Genomic DNA, 8,747 nt, shown 5'->3' with positions numbered 1-8,747 from the left:
CATGCTCTTCTTCCTCTCCAAAGTTTTGCCACTGAGCTTGCAAAAAGAAAATAAACTCAATGTTATTGACTTCAGCACGTCTCTGTGCATATGGTTCCATGATGGTTCCGTGAGTATCAGCAGGACTGCACTGCTCGGGAAATGTTGCTGTGACATAGCCTGAGGCTGGGAGGCACTAGTGAGCCCCAGGCAAGGAAACCCCACTGGCTGTCTTTAGTGCCAAGCTCAAACCATGGCTGCTCACTTGAGAGGCAGCCAGGGCGGGGTGAGGGGTAATTCAGAAAGGAGTAGCTTTTTGGGAAATCCTCCATCCTTCTCCCTGGGGCTGTGGGGGCAGGCTAGCAGATGTTTCACTGATGACAGCCTTCTTTCAGGCTTTCAAATTGCCAAGTTCTGCCCTTCTTTCTCCCTTCTCCCCTTCACAACTAAAAAAAAAAAAAAATCCATCTACTCCTTAAAGTTTAGAGATTTTTGGGAGGTGCTGAGTTAACATGGTGGATTTTGAAATAAGATGGGTTTTGAGCTTGAAAAAAACCCCTGAAAACACAGAACTGAACACTGAGTGCAGCCTTCCTGTGGCACATCCTCAGCTGCATCAGCACACCCTGCTGATAGAAGGAAACACTCCTGCGCAAAGCATACACTGACACCCTCTCCCTTTGCAAACCAAATTAATCATACTCATGTGCCATATTCCATTTTAATTTTTATTACACAGTCCAAGTTTAAAGGTTAATGTAGTACGGTACCCCATCTCCACTCCCATTACAATGGAGTGCTTTGAATAACTATTAACTTCGCGGTTAACTGAAAGAAAATTGTTAATCATCTACAAGCTTATGTTGCATAAAAATCATTATGTGTAACTTTCTCCTGACTGTGGGAGAGCCCTTTCCTCAACGCTGACCTTCAACAACACCTGGTACCTGCAGTCTGCAAAACACAGAAAATCATACTACATTGGGCTTATCAGCCAGCCAAGGTCATAAACTCCGTGAATCAGTGGAGCGCAACTTATGTTTCTTGGTGTTGATGTTGATCCAACATCCAGTTCTTCTGCCAGCAAAGACAGAGTTCTCTGGGTCTTCAGAAAGCACCTAATAAGTTGCTTTGTTTTGTTTTGTTTTTTTTAATTTAGCAAGTTAAGGCTAATCTGTGGAGCATGAGGTGTTGCTGGGACACACGCTGTGACAGTACAGCCTGTCCTTCCCACTGCACAAGACGTGTGCAGACCGGCGCATGTGTGCACACTGCGGTTCAGTGGCACGGTTAGGGCTGCCTGCCCCAGGGACCAGCTCTCATCTGGGTATCAGGGGTGTGGGGAGGGGAGTAAGCCCCTGGTGACTTAGGCATACCCCCCACCAGAAGAGCCTGCTGGCACTGCACATTCAGGGTGGTGGCTTCTGCTGCTTTCTGCTTCCCTGTGCAGCTGCTGCCAGTGGCCAAGTTTGGCTGCAGAGGTGCAGCCTCCCCGTTGAGCGATTACATGGAGAAGGCTTGCGTCCAGCCATTTGGGAGATAAATCACCCACTGTTTGTGAAGTAGGAGGGAAGCACTTGGGATGGTGAAAGATTAGACTGTAAGCCTCACAAAACTCCTCTTCTGGCTGTAAAGATGGGCTGTGGATGTTGTGTTTTTTAGCTCTTTAAATGATTATTTCTGTGCCAGACTTATTAGGTAAGATATTGTTGGGATCTTGGCAAAGAGAGAAATACGGCTGCAGGCTTTGCAGACTCTCCTCTCCGCATCTGGTCACTGTCAGGCCTTCAGCTAATAGGCCAAGGACTGTGTGCTACAGAAAACAGCCTCTGCAGCTGCTAGGGGCTAAATGTAACTATATATTGCTCCAAACACAAACATTTCCACATTAGGCATTGCATGTCCTCCCCCAGCAAAGAGCTGCAGCCACTGACCTCGGGAGCCTGCACTGCATCAGCTTGCCCTGGCTTCTCCTTGGCCGGCAAATTCCGTCTCTTTTTATGGCTGTGGCTCTTGAAAGTGAGAGCAACAACCCCTGCTTGGGTCAAGTTGAATGAGGCCAAGCATTGTGCAACCTCCTGCAGACAGTCTCAGTGCTGAACAGCCAGGAGCCATGGGGTGGCTGAGGCAGGAGCCCAGCCAGGAGAGACTTGCTGGGGATGGAGAGTGGTAAGAAAGGTGGGGAGAAATGGGTGGTCCCAGGCATCAGGGAGCTGCAGAGGGAAGGGTTTTGGAAGAAGGCACAGATCTCCTAGAACTTTCTAGGTATCTCTGGCTTCTCCCCCGCCCCCCCCTCCGCCCTGCCTAAAGCCCATTGGAGAGCTGGGAGCTGCTTTTGGCTCTTGCTTGGAGTTCAAGCAAATTGCCTTGCATGCAAACATGAAGTCCCTTGCAGGTGTCCATGTACAGTGGCCAGCTCCCCCAAGTAGTGTGCTTCCTCTCTTTTCCTCCTCCTCTGCTTTGTGCTTCTCTCTGCCATCCAAGGCCAGAAGCAATTTTGTCAAGACTGCTTTCAGAAGGGTGTTTTCTAAACTTGTCTCATGAGAAAGACACACATGTCTCATCAGCTGCAGCCTTAGTGTCATCAGCTGGAGCCTTAGTCCACCCCTGTGTTAAAAATAAAATCAACTTCCATCCAGTATCTGCAGGAGCGCTCACTCATGCCAGAGGGAATCTGTGAGTGGAGGGGGTTTGGTGTAGCTATTTCCAGTTCTGGCCTGTTCCCAAGCTGCTGCAGAGGTCTGTCCTTCAGTGCCTGCTCAGGTGAACTGGATAAATGACAAGGCTCAGGGAGGCTTTGCTCCAGTGCAGCAGTTGGGTATCTAAAGCAATCTTTACAGAGAAGGCTTTTCCAAGACCTGGCATCCAACATGGCAGGTGTGTCCTGGGCACAGCCCCCAGTTTGGAAATTCAGCACCGTGCTGACTGGACCCTGCTTCAATACATTCTGATTAATTAAATGTTATCCTGTTTATATCAGCCCTCCAGCCTGCTTGTCCACCGCACAGCACTATTTGGTGCTGCGGGAAAGAAAGACACCTTTTGCTGTTTGGCTGACTCCAGGCTGGATCAGCTGGCCAGGTGCATGGCCAATTTCCATTGCTGCTTTGAAGCTGAGAACTATTTTGAAAAGAATAGAGCATTTAGCCCTGTAAGTAAAAGCCATTTATCTTAGGATGAAAAAGTGCTGGCATGGAAAAATTCCAATGCTATGAAAGTCTCTTTTCCTGAATGTCTTGGATACTTGCTGGATTAGGTTCACTGGTAAGGAGCTCAGAGTTATGAATGTCTCTTTTACAGAAATGAGCTGCAGAAGGAAAAGGCAAGCACTGGCATACTTGCAAGTGGGACAGAGCAAGGTTCCCCATGGACCAGACATTTCTGAGATTGCTTTTAGAGGTACGGTCAGTATTGCTGCAGCGAGCTGAGGTGGTAGTAAATCCCCTACTGTAACCATAGCCGTTACCATTTCCCAAGGGTACAGTATCAGCAGAATACCTTATATAAACAAAAGCAGAGCAGTATTGGCTCTGCTCTGCATGGCTGTTTAATAACACTTTGTGCTCCGTTTGGAGAGCGTCACAGTGTTTTACAAACACTAATGAAATTAGCCTCATGATGCTCTGGTGAGGTGGAGATATTAGCCCTTCCCCTGGGCTGAGTGCGTGTGTGGTGTAGGATTCCCAGCAGTGTGGGGTGCTCATCCCTGTGCTTTCCAGCAGGAAACACATCAGTGGGATAGGACCTTCTGCAGCCCTGAGTCTGCTCCACCGCTTCCTCTCCAGATGGTTTCTGATGCCTGGTCCCAAGGGTGGGTGTGGGAGGAGGTGGTGGCAAGCATGATGCTGTGTCACCCCCTTGCTAAGCACAGACTTTCTCCTGGGTCAGAGCAATCTTCCAGTGCTAAAGGTCTGCTGAGCAGAGACAGAAAACTCAGATCCTCCTCTCAGATTGCTCAGTGTTATCTGCTGCATTTTGGGGCCTTATGTCAGCTTACAGTGGCTGAGCTCCAGGACTTTTCCCACACACTGGTGTAGGATAGTGGGTATGCTGGACAGGAGCTCTCTTGCTTGCACTGTGCATGGCTATGACCTCTTTGGTTGAAAGATGGGACGTTGTCTGGAGCTTTCTGATGATCCTGCCCTCCTCAAGCACAGTAGGCCCAGTTTTGTCACAAAAAACAGCGCTGGTCCTGAGATTGTATCACAGCTACCACTGGTGCTTTGCTTTAAATAGATCCTAAGCAAACCTTTCTGTTTGTTTTTCTTGACATGGTACTGACTGGTGCTTTCCAAGAAACAGGGAAAAAAAAAGCTGGATTCACAGTGGTGACTTTGACTCCATCTGGCAAAAGCAAACTGATCTCCTAAATGAGAAAGGGACAGCCACGAATAGGAAAAGTAAACAGGTCACTGCGAGAACCAGCCTGTTCCTTCTGACTCAGTGGCTGCCAGTGACAAAATCTCACTAGTACTTGGTTAGAAGATCCCTCCATTTTAGGATTTGCTCTGTCACAGGAACACCAAAGGGTTTTCCAGAGACATGAGATCTGCATATGGAGTTTAGTATTGGATTTCATAAAGTTTGCTGCACTTTACCCTGCTCTGCTAGGTAAATATTTTGCTTCCAAATCATCATTTGCCTTTCTGGGTCATATGACCTGTGAGGCTGGTAAGCTCATGCCTGTTGCAGGGGTGAATACCTGACAGAGTGGACTGGGGAGCAGGAGTGCTGGGGAAGAGAGGAAGACATGCCAGGTGCTGCCCTTCCTACCACCCAGAGTGTGCTGCATTCCCTCTGCGGAGTCTGTAGGATCGTAGTAGTCTGAAGCTCAGAGGAAGGGCTGAAATCTTCCTCCAAGATGGGCACTTGTTGTGGAGCTCTCCAGTGAGAGGTCTGGACTTATGAGAGGCTCAGAGTGGACCCAGAAGTCTGCACTTCTTAGACTGGACTGGGGAGCTATCGTGCATCCTGGGGGGAAGAAACCTCTGGGATCCCCTCAGAGCCTTTCCTATCCCCTCCTTTGCTGTGTTACTGTTTTCTGGCTGAATGTTCAGCCAGCAGGAGCTGAGAAACCACCCTGCCTGTGCAGTAGTAACACACAGGCCACTGAAAGTAGTCCCAGTGACTCAGAGTGGAAGGAAAACACCATGCTCAGGTTTGAGCCCCTGTTATGAAATGGAAGGACAAAAATAGCACTTTTTAGCATCGTCTCCATAATCCACCTCCTCTATGTCCTCCTTATGGTTTGTCAGCTAGTGCCTGTAGTACTGCTTGTGCTCTGTGAATCTACAGGTCTCTCCTCTTGAATGCCCTTGGCTGGCATTTGACTGCCAGGATATCACAGAATCACAGAATGAGTAATGTTGGACGGGACCACTGATGGGGTTGTCTGGTACAGCCTCCCTGCTCAAGCATCTTACAGCACATTGCACAGGATTGCATCCTGCTGGTTCTTGAATATCTCCGATGAGGGAGATTCCACATCATCTCTGGTCAACCTGTTTTAGTGAGCAATCCCCTGCACAGTAAAGGGTACACCAGCCAGAGTGAGAGGCAGATCCCTGCACTTAGGGCTTCAGCTCCAGTGAGTCAACAGTGTTTGACTACTGATGAGCTCAGGCTGCAGCATTTGAGTAGACATTCCTAAGCCTCTCCCTCTGAGGGCTCACAGGTGCTTGGAGGTGTGGTCTGATTTGTCTGGGAATGGGCATTCAGACTGTGATTTTCTACCACTGGGAAGATGACTTGGGAAGTCCTGGTGGGCTTTACCACTGCTGGTTGCAACCAAGCAGGGAGAATCAACAGCATACACAAAGATGCGGTGAGGGCTACAGGTGATGTTTTCTTCTTTCTCAGTCAGAGGTCTGAACTGGTCTCTCCATCCTTTCACAAAGTGGCCACTCTGACTAGACCACATCCAAATTCTTGAACTTTGGAAGAAGTGGAAATCTACTCCTGAGGAAAATACTGTGCTGCTTCAGCATTTTCATGATGGGCAGAGCCAAACCCCACATTGCAACAAAAGCTTAAACATGGGTGTACTTGAAAACTTTGTCAGGTCTGGATATGAATTTTGTGACTGGTTCTGTCTTAATGACTGGCTGGACCATGCATTCCTGAAGTCCAAACTGTTCACCTTGTAAAGGTCCACCTCTGAAGAGAAATTGCCTACAGCATTACCTATACACAGCAAGCACATAAGGTGGGCTTCTAATTGTGGGGGGGGTGGTGAAAAATGAAGTTTAGTTTTATTTTGGGCTATGTTCACACATCTAATAAGGCATACGAGCATTGACAGGGAGAACTTAGGGCAGGTTTTGTCATCCGTGCCAGTTGGTGAGCTGTGGAGGGAGCATGAACATCCCAGACAGGCTCTTCCCTACTGTCCCTCCCCTTTCCTGCCTGTTACTAATTAGAGCTTGGCTTAAGCCCTGAAGCTTGAATTTGAGGGCGACTTTTACAAACTCCCTGTTATCATGACATATAACATTGACATCAGTAGGCAGTCTTGGTATGTAGGTAGAAATTCCATCCTCATCTGAACTGATTGCTGGCCTTTTGAAATAGTGCTTAAAATTTGGACTTTTTATCATCTGAAGGATAAGTCTCTGGTACTTCCCATTTAGTTTTTTTCTCCTGCCTGTAGTGCCTGGAATATATGTTAACAGTCTATTGATGGAAATGATAATTAGGGGATTTGTCATGAAAAATGTGCATGAACTTTTCAAGCTGTCATTCAAAAAAAGATTTTTTTACAGTCAACTCTCAATTATCCGTGAGTGCATTCTCTGAGCTGCAGATTAGATATGCCATGTTTAAAAAAAACAGAACTCTTTCAGAGCCATTATAAAGTATAATGCACAATGTTTTTTTCTGTTTATTTATAACCTCATGCTGCATCTTAAACTTGATTTTTCGAAGGTAAAAGTATTAAAGCACTACACTCCTGAGGCCTTATTTACATGTATTTTGTATTATTAGTTTTGCTTTTCTTTCTCTGCCCTTATTACCCCGGATACTGAGAGCTGAGCATATCAGTTTATAGCATCTGTGGAGGAGGGCATATGACATGGTAACCTTTCCACAGCTGTTTTCTTTTCTTCTGGTGCTGCATAAGAGTTTCTGCAGTGTGATGCTGCACAGCCAGATGGGGTGGAGAGGAAGGGGGAGTGCTCTGCTGTGAAAGAAAAAAAAAAGAGTCTGTACCTGAAGCAGCATGAGTGAGCAACAAACAGCTGAAAGAGAAAGGATGTCTTAGAAACCATTTGTCAGGCTGGAAAAACGTCAACTTGTTAAAAACATGCTTGTTCAGTTAAAAGGATGAATTGACAGACGAAGGCTCAGTGCAAATTCAGCTGCCAGCACTTCAAAAGCCCTCATAGCTGAATCAGCATATTTCTGTTCCCATACATAATGGATGCAGCCAATGTGCCATTACGATGCCCACAACAACACTTGTGTTAAGCTCCTTAAATTAGCTTTTTATGATAGTCACACTCTATAGCTGTAGCTTACTTTTTCCTGGGCCTCCTTCTCTTCACACGCCTTTTGTTTTTGCAGCCCTGGGAACAGCTGCCTAAGCAAGGATTTTGGGGACGGAGTGGTCCTGACTCGGTGCTACCATGCAGAGATTTTCAGTCATGTGAGATTTTCATGCTCTCCCTGGCTTTTGCATTGCCTGCAAGTCCCACTGGGATGTGCTGGTGCTGCCAGTCCTCACCGTTAGCCAGGAACCAGGGTCCCACAGTGCTGTGGGCTGACCCGCAGGGTGCTGGCATGCAGGAGTGCAGACCTAGGGCAGTGGGCACTTCCTCCACACACTGGTACCTGCTCCTTCCTTGCCATCTTCTCACTATCTTTGCTACCAGAAACACCTTTTCTCTGCACCACCTCCTCTCAAGGGTCCCTGTATCACCCCAGCCTGGAGCTGCTGCCCTGCTCTTCTCCCATTGGGCTGTGGCTTGAGGCATATTCCCCTCCTGCCTGGCTGAGCTCTAGCCGTGTCAGTGTTGGGTACAGATAGTGCTAGAGAAGGACCCAAATCAACCCCACCTAGACTTTGGCAATGTTTGGGTCCAGATACATGGTTTGATTGTAAGCTCTCTAAGAATTGGAAACTGATTTTTTTGGTGTTGCTTGAAGAGTTTGAAAGTAGCTCGGGATTTTCACAAAAAGTCCTGCTGAGTAAAGTATTACTGAATGATTGTCAACATTAATCCAAAACCTACTCCCCTATAATAGATTTACTTTTTTTTTGAGCTGAAGGAATGTAAAAGAATAAGAAACAGTAAAAAAAAAGATACTTTTTTGTGAAAACAGAAAAAAAGAATAAAGTTGGCACCTTTTTATTCAAACCAGAAGATTTTCTGAAAACAACTTTTGGCTGAAGTTTTTTTAAAAGTGTTATTTTAGAACTGTCAACCAGCTCTAGTATCTTATGAAAGATGTTTCACTTAATAAAACTGCAGGCAGAGAGGCAGAAACAATATATCCATTCACCTCCTTTAGCCCCTTGCTCCCTTTTCCTACTGCCCTGCTTGCTCCTGAAGGTGCAAATCCTATCAGGTGGTGTGAGCCTTTCCATGGGCTATAGTGGGATTTCTAGGCTAGGAAGACATTTTGTGAGCCACAGCTGCAGGGCAGCAAGCCTGCAGCAGGTAGAGGAAGCACACTCCCTGCACGTGGGGGATACACGGCACCTCTGCCACGGGGTGGTGGGAGCTCTGACACCTCCAGTGGATGTGCTATGTGGAGGCCAGTAAAGC

The sequence above is a fragment of the Lepidothrix coronata genome, unplaced genomic scaffold, assembly GCF_001604755.1.
Source record: "Lepidothrix coronata isolate B3197 unplaced genomic scaffold, Lepidothrix_coronata-1.0 Scaffold61, whole genome shotgun sequence".
NCBI lineage: Eukaryota > Metazoa > Chordata > Aves > Passeriformes > Pipridae > Lepidothrix > Lepidothrix coronata.
Note: the sequence above shows the minus strand (reverse complement) of the source record.